Here is a 15,138-nt window from a genome sequence, read left to right as displayed (position 1 = left end):
TGAGTCTACTTCTTTTAGAGAAAAGACACTATGTTGCTGTTGAAATATTTGAAAGTCACATGGTGGAGGGAATGAACTCCCCCTTTTGGATTCCAGAGGACAGATGATCTCATGGGTGAAAGTCACCAGGAAACAGAAGTATGAAAATATATTAAATATAGGAATTATATTAATAAATATAATGCTATTTCAGAAAGAGCATGGATTAACATGGTTACAATTTATATTTGGTTTTCTAAAAATATCGGAGTAATTTTCATAATTGTATTTCTCCTGGTGTCTACCACTTAAGAGATGTTCAATAAGTACTCTTATCATTATTCTTGAAGTTATTACTCTTATTTTATTATTAATTCACAAATTTCCCAGATATTAATCAAGTCTTGGCAGACACAGATTATGTATCACTTATTCACTTCATTATCACCAGTACTAAGCATATTCCTGATACAGAAGAAATTCATTAGTATTTGTTAAGTACTATATAAAAAGGAAATAATGAAAGCAATGTAACCATTATCGCATGATGGTTAAAGAAAGATAAGAAGACATTGGAAGCCGTGTAGGGAGAGCAGGATATAATTATATTAGGAGCCACTGTGAACCAATCACCAATATTGAACAATACGTTTAGTCCTCATGGACCTTTCTGTAGATCCCAGGAGGTGTGCTGCCAGCTTACAGTGAGACGCTAGCAAAGATGTCAACGAGGTCCCTCAAAGAGGGCCCCAGGTGCTTCTATTTAGATTAGTCCTGGACTCCAGTAAACACACAAAAGACTTAGGAGAACAGAGTCTTAAGGCAACCTGTGTGTGTTGTGTTAATCTAACAGTATGATGGAAATCTTTCTGCTTTTAATCAAATTACTTGTCACATAGAAAGAGTTTCCTTAAGTAACTGGATGCCCGAGAGCAATGACTGTTTGATCAACATTTCGGGTACGGGTAAACTAGTCTGTAGACTTTACTGGGTATGAGTAAGCTAGTCTGTAGACTTTACTGGGTATGGGTAAGCTAGTCTTTAGACTTAATTGGGTATGGGTAAGCTAGTCCATAGACTTTACTGGGTATGAGTAAGGTAGTTAATATTCTCCACTGGGTCTGGGTAAGCTAGGCTATGGATTTCACTGGATATAAGTAAGCTGGTTTGTAGACTCCATTGGGCATGGGTGAGCTAGTCTATGGAGTTAACTGGGTGTGGGTAAGCTAGTCCATAAACTCCACCAGGTATGGGTAAGCTAGTCCGTAGACCTCACTGGATACGCATAAGCTGATCATCTACAGACTCCATTGGGTATGGGTAAGCTAGCCTATGGACTTCTTTCCCGAACATGGATTCATCTCTGTGGGGAAGAATGCACAAATGAACATGAGCAAGTGTCAGGATGAGTCAACGTTCTTGGGAACAAGCGCCTGAAGAAAAGGGTCAGCACTGCTGTCCACTGAGCAACAGCAGGAATGTGTCCACCAAGTTTTCTCATACTTATTGGGCACAAAAAATATGAAACCGAGTGACCTTATAACCGGTGCTTACTCGTGTTTAAGTACTCAGAACCACTAGTAACATCCCCAACTCTCCTTCTACTTGCAAATAATAATGATAACAACGATAACAAAAATAATATTAAGTCATTATAAGAAGCCCTTTGGCAGATGGATTCTCGGATAAATTTTTCTCAAACATGAGTGACTGGTTAGAGAATGATTCTTAGAACACATGATGATTAATAGTGTTGGGGATTTAGGAAAACCTAAAGAAATTTGGCCAATCAAATTAGGTTTCAAAGAAGCAGACTGTTAATTCGAAGGTTTTAATAGAGGACAAAATTCATTTTTTAAAAATTGGTTACCTCTTTGACATAGGTGTTCTACCAACTTAGTGTTTGTAATATATAGAACATTTTGATTAATGTATTTATAATATTGACGATTGCAGCTAGACAAGTAGTGAATTCAGACATTTAAAAGTCAGACATTTAAAATTTCCTTATTTTTCAAGAATGAAAAATCATAATAGATGAGAATTAGTCTTTCATTATAACATATCAGTGTTGCTTCTTAGCTCACAGTTTTTTTTTTTTACTTTTTTTTCTTCCTCTTAGCTTTTTGGTGGCTAATTGATTTCTCTGACAAACTGCCTAAAGAATATTAGACTCAATAAATGTGAAGAAACTATTTAGATCATGTTGGTCTCAAGAAAAGTCACGAAAGTCTGATTATGTATTTCCTATCTTCACAAATCCTTCTTAGTTAATTAAATATGTTCCTTGGCAAAAGCTTGTTGAAATGAGAGGTTATTTACACCTCTGTTTTAGACGTGTCGTCAATGGCATTTTAGGCTCCCTGGTTTGTGTGTTTTGAGACGTGCTAACTGTGTAAGAAACCAGGCCTGCTCAGTCTGTAACAGCAGGCAGAGATCATTCAGATATGAGTGGGTTTGTAATGGAGTTTAATGAGCGCTTTACTTTATGTAGTACTACGTACTCAACGCTCTGCTAAACGGAAGTTATTATCCCATGTATCTATTGCAGAAGGATGGAAGTTGTTTAAAAGACAGAATACCTATTATATGTTGGAATTAGGAGTCTTTTATGGCATTACAATATCCCAGGGAGGGAGAGGGTCCAAATTACTAGACTCATTTCATGGTGTCACTGAGTCCTGACACATTAATTTAATATTTGAATGGCATTACTGTGACTATTTCTCATGCAATTTCAAGCTCCTGGTGTGTAACACAGGGACACAGTCAGGATTTGGACTTGCAAAGACAGCTAAGAAAAAAACATTAAGGTTTAGGAATAGAAGAAATTACAGTGGTTAGTCAACTAGTATGGAATATTCTAGAATGCTCTCCATTTTTAAGGTGACCAGATCGTAAAGATGGAGTGAAACATACTCCAAGTGATGTGGACAGCCTTAGATAATTGTTTCAGAGCTCACATTTGTATATGTATCCAATAAGTGTACAGAAGTTAAAGACACATTTCATTTCTATTTCCAGTCACCTTTTCCCCAAGTTGTTTCCTGGGAAGAGTACAGGTTGTCACAGCAACATGGAAATCCACTGGAGAAGGACTGAACCTACCTATTAGGAACCTTAGCCCTAAAATAAGCAATATTCCCTTTTTTCTGTTTTCCTTTGGACACAAAATCTACAGCTATTTAGAACCATATATAGGGAATTTCCTGGCAGTCCAGTGGTCAGGACTCCACGCTTTCACTGCAGGGGGCACGGGTTTGATCCTTGGTCAGGGAACTAAGATCCTGCAAGCCGTAGGGCACAGCTCCCCCCCCCAAAAAAAAGCCATAAATGCTTTCTTCAATAAAAATTCACAAAAGGCATTCATTTTGTACAAATTGATCATAATCATCACCATAAAGTAAATAAATCTCACGATCCTTTTTATCTGCAATATTTTCTGCTGCCAAGAATATGTTTCTTAATCGTGTTCTTTGGTCTTGTAATAACAAGTCAGAAAAAAGAAAGACACTCAAAAAGGATTTGACTTAAGAAACTCTTGATTAATTCTATTAAAATAATAAGGTAGAAATTTCAAATACATTTGATTTCATCTTACTGGTATCTTTTTCTTTCATTTTTTTTCTTTCATTTTTGATGGCAGTTATTGTTTTCTTTCTAATTTTACATGCAAAACATGTTCACTGCAGACAACTGGAAATACATAAAAGCATAAAGTAGAAGATAACAATTACCCGTAATGCCCACCCCCCAGAGACAACCACCGTTAGCATTTTGGTGCATTTCCTCTCAGTACCTACACATTTTTTAAAAATATATAATTGAAGTATAATTGACCCAACACTGTGTTATTTCCAGGTGTGCAACATAGTGATTCAATGTTCCTATACATTACAAAATGCACCGCAATAAGTCTAGGTACCATGGGTCACCGTACAAAGATATTACATTATAATGGACTGTATTTCCCCTGCTATACATTTCATCCCTGTGACTTGTTTATTTTATAAGTGGAAGTTTGAACCTCTTGATCTCGCTTACCTATTTCCCTCACCGCCTTCCCCAACCCTGGCAACCATTTGTTTGTTCTCTTTACCTATTTGCCTGTTTCTGTTTGTTCATTTGTTTTGATTTTTTTAGATTCCACATTTAAGTGAAATCATATAATATTGGTCTTTTCCTGTCTGATGTATTTCACTTAATGTAATAAATACCCTGTAGGTTCATCCAAATTGTCGCAATTGGCAAAATTTCATCTTTTTATGGCTAATATTCCATTTTATATACGTATATCATGAAATATTACTAATATTTATGTATCACATCTTCTTTATCCATTTATCTCTTGATGGACACTTAGGTTGTTTTCATATCTCAACTATTGTAAATAACACTGCAGTGAACATAGGAGTGCATATATGTTTTCAAATTAGTGTTTTGTTTTCTTTAGAAAAACATCCAGAATTGTAATTGGTGGATCATATGGTAGTTCTATTTCTGTTTTCTTGAGGGACCTCTTTACTGTTTTCCATAGTGGCTGCACCAATTTACATTCCCACCAACAGTGTAGGAGGGTTCCCTTTTCTCCATATCATTCCAACTTTTGTGATTTTGTTGTCTTTTTGATGATAGCCATTCTGACAGATGTGAGGTGATATCACTGTGGTTTTGATTTGCATTTCCCTGATGATTAGTGATGTTGAGCATCTTTGCACATGCTTGTTGTCCTTCTGTATGTCTTCTTTGGAAAAAAGTCTATTCAGATCCTCTGCCCATTTTAAAATTGGATTGTTTGTTTTTTTTGAGGTTTAGTTGTATGGGTTTTTTGTTTTTGGGGGGTTTTTTTTGGTATATTTTGGATATTGAACCCTTCTTGGATATATCGTTTGCAAATGTCTTCTCCCATTTAATAGGCAGCCTTTTTGTTTTGTTGATAATTTCCTTCCTTGTGCAAAAAAAAAAAAAATCTTTTTAGTTTGATGTAGTCCCGTTTGTTTATTTTTGCTTTCATTTCCTTTGCCTGAGGAGACATAGAAAAAAATACTGCTGAGACTGAGGTCACAGATGTTACTGCCTGTGTTTTCTTCTAGAAGTTTTGTGGTTTCAGGTCTTACACTTAAGACTTTAATCCATTTCAAGAGTTTATTTTTGTGGGCAGCGTGAGAACATTGTCCAGTTTGATTCTTTTACATGTAGCTGTCTGGTTTTCCCAACACTATTTATTGAAGAGATTGTCTTTTCTCCATTGTATATTCTTGCCTCCTTTATCATAGACTAATTGATCATATAAGTTTGGGTTCATTTCTGGGCTCTCTGTTCTGTTTCATTAATCTGTGTATGTGTTTTTGTGCCAGTATCATATTGTTTTGATTACTGTAGCTTTGTAGCATAGTTTGAAATCAGGGCATGTGATGCCTCTAGCTGTGTTCTCCTTTGTCAAGATTGTTTTGACTATTTGGGAATCTTTTATGTTTCCATATAAATTTTAGAATTATTTGTTCTACATCTACGACAAGTGCCATTGGCATTTTGATAGGGATTGCACTGAATCTGTAGATTGCCTTTGGTACAATGGTCATTTTAACAATACTGATTCTTCCAATTCATGAGCATGGTATACCTTTCCATTTGTTTGTGTCCTCTTCAGTTTCTTTCATCAATATCTTTAAATTGAAACAGGATTGGGTCTAGAAAAGGAGATTGAGGTGTGAAAAACATAACTGGTCTCACAAAAATATGGTATTACAGGTAAGGTGTGGATGAGTTAAATTTGGAGAAGTGATTTCTGCTGGATTTCATTTTGCCTGGAATTTTTTATTCTTAATCGCATAGTTTGTGATGTGAAACTTTAGACGTTCTTGCACGTATAAGAATTGAAGATCCCAAATACAAAATAATTATTATTCTGTATTGAAAGATCCCCATTTTGGCACTCTTATTATAGAGCTATATTTGTTAGGTCATGAATATGTAATAATGCAGGTGATAAGAATTTTTTTATTGGAATGATAAGATAAATGTTGAAAATTTTCCTCCCTGGTGCTTACATTTGTTTATCTCAGTAAATGTGTGGAGCTCTTGGGTTTTGTTATTAATGTGGCTGTGTAGAAGGGACACCTTCTTGCTTTTAGCAAACTTAGGGGAAAATTCCAATCCAAGAACTTCTCTGTGAATAACCAGATAGCTATTCATCAGGCCCACCCCACACCTGAGTCACTAGTTACTGTTATGAGAGCTTATGTCTGAACTTCCTTTTCCAGATATTCCTGGAGTCAATGAGATTTGAAAAAAATGAAAGAAACTCCTGAGAGGGACCCAGTGTTAAGGAGAAGATTCCATAGAGGCTTTTTTTTTGTCTGTTAATCTTTGTGCCGTCCCCTTTCCTAGGTGGAAACAATACTCTCTGTAGTGATAAGTTACATAGTGAGGCCAACTTAGTTTTCATAAATTTGGGATCTTGTTAAAAAGAAACTCATTAAATGGGTGAACTCAGGCTACTTTTCTCAGTTTATGGTCCCTAAAAGTGCTGAATTAGTGAAATAATACTCTGTACACAGTGGAACCACTAATACATATCATAGGTTTATACTGTATTATATAAATATATATAGTGTCATGGGTATATGATTATATGTATACATCATATATAAGATCTACATAGTATATACACATACATCATATGTATATTACACTTATGTATATATTGTATGTTTATATGACATGATTATATATACATATGTGTGTGTGTATGCTAACATATATATATAATTCTAACTACCCCCCATTTTTTTTTTTTTTTTTTTTGGTGTGTGTGTGTGTGTGTGATACATGGGCCTCTCACTGTTGTGGCCTCTCCCGTTGTGGAGCACAGGCTCCGGACAAGCAGGCTCAGCGGCCATGGCTCACGGGCCCAGCCGCTCCGCGGCATGTGGGATCTTCCTGGACCAGGGCACGAACCCGTGTCCCCTGCATTGGCAGGTGGACTCTCAACCACTGTGCCACCAGGGAAGCCCCTACCCCCAAATTTTAAAGTTCCTTTGGTCTAATATTTGTTACACATATTTCAGTTCAGTGGACTTATTTTTCCTTTTCTTATCTTTCTTGTGCTCTCTCTGTCTCTCTTTCCAGCAATTTATGTTAAGATTTGATAGTCTCAGAGTCCTAAAATACCATGATACTTAAATCCAACCATTTTAAAAGATTCAAAGAGAGCTTGTAGAACTTATTTTTAAAATATAATATTGAGGAACAATGATGGACTTTGTCATTTGATAGCAAGCTTTAAGTTAAATCAGGCCCTTGTTTCATTGTATTGGAAATATGTTTACAGATTAATTTCACTCTTTGGACTTGTGGATGAAAGTCTGAAACTTCCCCGTCATGTTCTACCTGGTTGCCTAATATACTATATGTCTTAACTTGATGGTGTGAAAAGTTCACAGCCCACCCTTCTAAACTGCCAGCCATACGTATTCATAGCAGTTCACATAAAATATATATATATGTGTGCGTGTGTGTGTTCCTTAGAAAGAGAGTGTCAGTGGGTGTTTTTGGATTTGTCTTTTTTTAAACATAGGCAGTTCATCTTCAGGTATGGAACAAAGTTTTTATTCCGTGGTAGCTTTGTATGTAAGGGAATGTGAAGTATGCATGATCTTAGTGCAAGGCATCCAGAGCCTTAGAAGATATTGTACTGTAAAAAGTCTCAAAGACACTCAGGGTAGATCCGTGAAATATTCCGCTCTTTTCTCTTCTATGTAATTATAACATCCTGTACTCTTATTTTTTTTTTTTTTTTTTTTTTTAAATTTATTTATTTATTTATTTTATTTCTTTAGTTTTGGCTGCGTTGGGTCTTTGTTGCTACGCGCGGGCTCTCTCTAGTTGCGGCCATCGGGGGCTACTCTTCCTTGCAGTGTACGGGCTTCTCATGGCGGTGGCTTCTCTTGTCATGGAGCACGGGCTCTAGGTGCGCAGGCTTCAGTAGTTGTGGCACGCGGGTTCAGTAGTTGTGGCTCACGGGCTCTAGAGCACAGGCTCAGTAGTTGTGGCGCACGGGCTTAGTTGCTCCGCGGCATGTGGGATCTTCCCGGACAAGGGCTCGAACCCGTGTCCCCTGCATTGGCAGGCGGATTCTTAACCACTGCACCACCAGGGAAGCCCCTGTACCCTTATTTTGAGAACAAAAGATTCTTCTAAAGCAGAATTGTTTATCTGAAGGATTTCTAGAGATAAGCAAAAAATGGAAAAGAATCCTCTAACTCATATATACCACATTTAGCTAATTTGTACTGTGGTGTAGGGCATATAGGTGCCAGTCTACACTTTATAATATTTATGCCCGGTGTGAAAAAATGAGTTTCCTCAGATTAAGAATATAACTGTGCATTTGAGCAATTGAAACCCTCCTTTTTTAAACTTTTCCTTCCCCAAGTGTTAATAAAAGTTTAGGAGAATTTTTAGAATGTAGATTCCCACCCCCCCCGTTACCGTTATCATCTTTGATAGCAGTGGTATTTCAAACTATTTTGATATTTTTATTATACACATGTGAGATAGGAAGGAAAACATACCTTAATGCTATTTTGTCTATTTTTTTCCTGATAAATGCAAGAGGCTGCTCACGAAGGGGAGTTTAGTTGTAATAACACTTTACTGTGGCACGTTATTGCATGATGATCGCATGAGGTGTTCATTTCTGTCACAGTAAGGGGACGTGTGTCCTTGCTGTGCTCTCCATTTAACTTCAATCCCATGATGACATGTTTTGAACAAACACCTACTTAACTTCTGGCACTTAGCTCCCCCTGCCCTCCACTGCCAGCCCCTGCCTGGCCGCCAGAATTATTAATACATAACAGTGACGGCCAGAGGGGGTTATTAAGTGAAGCTCGAAGATGGTTAAAATGGCTCAGAGTACAGCAACATTTCCCCATCACTTTAAAAATATTTATTAAAGTACATAAATCATGTCACAGAGCCAGACGCTTTTCTTTTTTATCACAACAACCCAGGTTGTTTTTATTGCGTTCAACGTAGATACAAGAATCAATCCTTGGCGGGGAAGACTTATGTTGACTTATTACTCAGCTCATTAATGAGAGAGGAAGTGAGGTGCACAGTTATCTACAAACATGTGTCTGAAATGCTCCTGGATCCTGAGAGCCGCTTGGGTATTTCTTCCCATGCTAATGGGAAGAAACAGCCAAACGAGATGACACACGTGGGCGATGTGGCAGAGAACACCCGTCGTGCACACATACTCTTTGGAGCATGTCATGTAGCGAATGTGCACAGAGGTATCAGATGCTGATTCCGGAAGAGCACAGACTAGGACCCTCTTCTGTTAGCATGTTCTCACAAGGTGGTGATGTGAGGCCGCTGCATTCAATGGGATGCTTATATTCACGTCAAACAAACGGCTTATGGCAACTTCCCTCGTATACATTCGCTGTCACGTTTGTGTTCGCATCTGCTGTATGTAGGGTTCAGCCTTGCAGTTCCATATGAAATAATGCTTGAGAACTATTTCATGCCCATGCAGAGCTTGTGTCTGCACTCAGGGTGTGGACTGGCCTCCTGGCCGGGATCCTGTGCCTAAGCGTCCCTTCCTGACCTCTCCTTCCTCCTCCAGGGGCTTGCAAGTGGCTGGTGAGGCTGACAGCCGCCATCATGTATACGGAAGGCGGAGGAGACTTGGGCTCTGGGGTCCTTACCCCTCGATCTTACTCTTCCCTTTTCTCCCTGGGGCATGCCATTTCCCCACTCCGTCAGCAAGTCCAGCATCCTCTGATTCAGTCTCCGGTGTGTCTGAGACCTTCCCTGGCACATGTGGCTCCGTCGCCATGCTCTCTCTCACCGTTGCCGCTTCCCCTGGAGATGCTGCTCTACTTGCAAACCAGTATCTGCAGCTGTGCATTCATGAGAGCTCCCCCGGCCGTGTGCCTGAGGTTGCAGTTGCATGTTAATGTCCCCGTGGGCACCGACGTTCCCGAAATACCCTGAGCTCATCTTTAAGGAGATGATCCTAAAGAAAGGTCCTCATCCTGACTGCAGTTCAGAGGGTGAGAATTCAGAGTTTAGGGCTGATGTCGGATGTTTCCGTAAAGGACAGCTGTTTAGTCCTACACAGATAACTGTCGATAAATAAAGGGCTTGGTAGCCCTTTGAAACATACATGGGCCGAAAACAACTTTATTTAAAAGAATTATTTTAAGCTGAAAACGACCTAAATACAGGGTGCCTCAAATAAACCCACACAGACACACACGTTCTTAATGTGACATAAATGTGAATCATTAAACTAAACAATTAATAATTATTTAGCAATTATGAACAGAAAATAACCTCTAAAGGCACAGGGGACCAAAACGTGTGCCCGTGAGTACCTTGTGCTCCCTGAGCATCAGGAAAGCATACACTGAGGTACCGGTGTGCCCTGCAGGGATTTGATTGACAGATTCCTCCGCTCACTTACAGAACGCTTTCTCGCATATGATTCCGCTGAGAAGTCACGCGATAGCACGGCGAGGAGGCGGAATCTCAGCTCAGCGTTTAGGGGGCTTGGCCGGGACCCCAGAGACAGCCCACGTGAGGACCAGGACTTGGGCAGAACTGCCGTGTTTCCTCCAGAACCCTTGCCCCTTCCGCCATCAGCAAGCCTGGTGAGGCTGTGATTCGGCGTCTGGCCCTGTGTGTGCGTCACTCCAGCTCTGGACGTAACCTTTACGTACCTCTTCAGTGCTGCTGACGTACCTCAGCGGGGATACATTATGAAAATGACGTGAAAGCAGCCAGTCATTCCCGCCCCTGGCAGGCCATGCAGGAAGCTGGGGGCGTTTAGAAAGACTCTGACTCCAAAGCCCCACCCCCAGGGGTCATGCAGTCAGACCACTGAGCAGAATCACACATGCAAATGGGGGCAGAGGACCGGGATCGTAGTCCGGAGGTGACCGGGGTTTCACTCATCCTCTTGTCTCAATGACCTCCTCCACCCATACCGTCGGTCACCTCTCGGCGAATCCGTCTCTGTGATCGGTACATTAGCTGAAAGGATGGGGAGGCTATTCCAGGTTTCCAGTCGTTTTGTACATTAGAATATGGTTAGGCAGCCCTCTCCTGGGAAAGACCGGGGAGTATCCCCAACGACAGAGGTAGCAAGATATGTTACATGACCCTGGGCTTTGGGTTCAGAGCCGAGTTCCAATCCTGGCTGTGTGTCCTGCAAGGAAATTCACTTCCCACTTTTCTCATCTACAAATTATGTCTCACTTCAGTGTGTTTATGTGAAGATGAAATGCACAGAAAATGTGAAATGCGATTCACAGTACCTGTTCAATGAGTATCGGTGCTTCACAAATCTCCATCAGAGACCAGGAGAAGTTAGCTGATACCCTCTGCTATTTTTTTTTTTTTCCCAAGAAAAAATGAAATACAGCATACAATTTATTTCTTAAGCAGAAGAAGAGGAATATCCAAGTTTGGATCTGTTTTATGCACAGATTGTTTTTAAAAGTATTTAAATATGCCCAGTGGGAGTCTGAGTCTTTGTAATGTCCTAACACTTTTAAATATTTCATAATCAGTGCTGATTATTCGTTGCTCAGTTAAAGGATTGGGAATGATAGAAAGCAGACATACTATTCATGGTACCCTCTACTCTTAACCTACTCTTAAAAGCATATTTGTGTCCAATATGACTCTGCATTCAAAGGACTGTCCTGTCAGGTATGTGGGGTACACTTACACACATACATACACACATATCAAAAGTCCATGGTTATTGGTTTATTCACAGATTTTTGCTCATGTAGACCTTTGAGTAAACGGTTTGAATCCAAATTGAAGGCACTCTTGTAAACTTCTCAGAACTGACATTAACAAAGCTTTCTGGGGGCTTCCCTGGTGGCGCAGTGGTTGAGAATCCGCCTGCCGATGCAGGAGACACGGGTTCGTGCCCTGGTCCGGGAAGATCCCACATGCCGCGGAGCAACTAAGCCCGTGAGCCATGGCCGCTAGGCCTGCGTGTCCGGAGCCTGTGCTCCGCAACGGGAGAGGCCACAACAGTGAGAGGCCCGCATACCGCAAAACAAAAACAAAAAAAACAAAAAAACAAAACAAAAAAAAAAAAAAACAAAGCTTTCTGGTAATTTACTAGTTTGCAATCTTTTGCTTTTAGCTTCTATAGTTCTGGTTGACAAATCTGCTTTTCTCTTCCTTTGTTTTATACATATGTCTGATTTCTGTGCCTCAGTAAGAATGCTGGCAGTTTATTTTTTTCCCTTCTGGGAAGAATTTTTGCAGAGCTACAAAGGAAATACAGAAAATAACAGACAAGCTACTGCATGGAATGAAATTCATAAAAAGCCCTGCCCTAGTATTTCTCCGAGCAGCATCGGCTGCAGCTTTTGGCAGAGGGCTAAGCCTCTCTGATGACTCAGTGATACCAGCCACCCTCAGTTTCTCCCTGCCAGATGTAGGATGGTTTACTTTTCAAGTAGGTCATGAAACACGCCATTTATAAAGCCCTTGGCTCCGCTGCACTATGCGAAGAATAACATGTTACAGCACAGAGAAGTCTTTCTTAAGGGGTTTGATAGTTAAAGCATCACAGTGAAGTGATTCTTTCTCAAAAATCTGCCTCGCAGAATTCACAGTTTACCCTAAAGGACAGTCTCAAACAGCAGCCCTCCAAAGGTTGCCAGATCTGGGTGGGTTGCGGGGGGGCGGACTCCTGCTGTCCTGTCACATTGTATCTGATAATAGAACTAAGTTCAGAACTGGCTATTTGCTATTCCACATCTCAGTTAAACAGGATCAATTATCAGCACCGCGTGCGCCACGAACAGCTTTCACCACGCAATTATTTGTCCATGAGGTAGTGCACGGGTGATTTTATAGTGCACACTAGTAGGTAGCAGATGTCCTAGGCAGGATTTGGAGTAAGAGCCTTCCCAAGGGTGTCTCAGCCTGGGCACCGTTGCCATCTGGGGCTGGATAACGTGTTCCCGTGGGCCTGTGCCGTGCGGGCGTAGATTCGGAGCAGCACCCCTGGCCTCTCCCTTCAGTAACCTACCCTCCTTGCCTGCTTCGTGATAACCAAAATGTCTCCAGACGTTGCCAGTAGGCCACCAGGGAACAAAATTTCCCTTGTTGGGATTCAGTGTAATTCTCAATTCACTGATTTTTTAAAAATTAATTAATTTGTTTATTTTTGGCTGCGTTGGGTCTTCGTTGCTGCGCGCGGGCTTTCTCTAGTTGCAGCGAGCGGGGGGCTACTCTTGGTTGCGGTGCGCGGGCTTCTCATTGCGGTGGCTTCAGTCGTTGTGGCTCGCGGGCTCTAGAGCGCAGGCTCGGTAGTTGTGGCGCACGGGCTTCGTTGCCCCGCGGCATGTGGGATCTTCCTGGACCAGGGCTCGAACCCGTGTCCCCTGCACTGGCAGGTGGATTCCCAACCACTGGGCCACCAGGGAAGTCCCCTCCATTTGATGATTTTTTAAGTTAACATGCTAAGGCTTTCCAGGTGGTTCCAACTGCAGCTGAGTTTGCGAATCAGTGGTCCACAAGCCAGGAGCACTGGCGTTACACCGGAGCTTGTTGGACCCCCTCCACAAAATCAGAATCAGAATCAAATAATAGTTCTCAGAAAAAAGCAAAAAATCACAGGATATAGCGATGGCTGTCCAACGGCAGCCTTAGGCGTGGGTGTGCCGAGGCACGGGGGCGGGGGAAGGGGGTTGATAGCAAAAGCAGGCGCGTTAGCACAGCGACACGCAGGCCGGTGTCACCGTGGGTGCGCTGTGACTCGAGCTTGGAGTGCAGCCGTGGCCGAGGACGTGTCGTTCAGAAGGCAGACGGACGCGCGGGCAGCGGGTGAGGTCGCACTCTGCTCCCGCACGGGGGCTGGAAGGTACTTCCTCCTGGGGGCCCGGGGTGGGAAGGACAGGGCACCCCATTAGGATGGAGGCAGCTGGACAGTTGGGTGACTCGGTGCGAGGGCAGCTTCTCCTGCAGGTCGGCGTCCAGGGGGGAAATAAGGAAAACGTCTCCAACCAGAAGCTCACGATATAGACAACAGAAGGCTACTTGCTGGGACTCATACGGCATAGGAGAGTCCGGCTTGCCAAAAATGTGAAATAAGAAATTGAAAGGAATTACTATTTGATTGCATATATATGTATCTATATACGTAGATACATATATATATATCCATACACATATGTATTGGTATATGAATAATACTCTTGTCTATGAATATGTGTATATGCTTATGTGTGTATGTACATCTATTTATGTGCATATATGCCCACATATATCTCTCTTTATACATACTTACATGCATGACATACCAGGTGTTTTTACATGTGCAACCATTGAATTTTCACGAAATCCTGTGGAGCAGTCCCCATACAGAGCTGAGGCAACAGCGACTCTACGATCTCAAATAATTTATAAGCTAGTAAGTGACAGAGCTGGAAATCCACTCCAAAGTTGTCTTTAAAAATGTATTAAGTTAATTTACCTGTATGCATCCACTCCTTGATTAGACCAGGAATGGATTCCAAAGCATGGACCGCCACATGCTGTTAATTAATGCACAAAAGAGAAGTGTAGGTTAAGAAAAAGAAGAAAAAGAAAATACCAGTCTCCCGTACTTATACCAAACGACAGTGCTTCCCTCTGGAGTCGTAGCCTCTTGTCCAGAACTGCATTTGTGATGAGAATTGGTCTCTGATCCCGCAGGCAGTGCTGAAAGTTAGGTACGACGCTTTCTCAGTTTTCCCACAAGGGGACTGAGGCCTGGGGAGGTTACGTTGCCCCTGGCCACACAGCTAGACGGTGGCCAGGCGCCCTCCCCTGCTGCCACCGGGAGGGTCTGTGTCCTGCCCTCTTCGTCGGTCTGCAGTCTGAAACCTGTGCACCTTTTCCTCCAGAGAACACACCTGTTCCCATCCTCTGCTGGCCGCTCCCCGCCTCCTGCTCTGCACACGGATTCAGACACGTGCCTCTCTGTGGCCTTCCCTTTCCCCTTTCGTCACCCTCACTGACGTTGCAAGGAAACGATCGGCTAGAGACCGTGCGCTCATCCATCCCCTGCAAAGGGCTGGCAGATCAAGAGCATCGGTTGTAATAAGAGTGAGATGCCTGGGCGCAGCA

At 41.7% G+C, this 15,138-nt stretch overlaps 1 long non-coding RNA gene across 2 annotated transcripts in view; it reads left to right on the top strand.

Moving 5' to 3' along the window:
* The window catches only part of LOC136793464 (uncharacterized), a 336,850-nt gene that overhangs the window by 207,146 nt on the left and 114,566 nt on the right, over positions 1 to 15,138 (top strand). The gene's annotated exons all lie outside the window — the stretch shown is intronic.

Source organism: Kogia breviceps, chromosome X, assembly GCF_026419965.1.
Source record: "Kogia breviceps isolate mKogBre1 chromosome X, mKogBre1 haplotype 1, whole genome shotgun sequence".
NCBI lineage: Eukaryota > Metazoa > Chordata > Mammalia > Artiodactyla > Physeteridae > Kogia > Kogia breviceps.
This window is presented reverse-complemented; position numbering and strand designations above follow the sequence as displayed.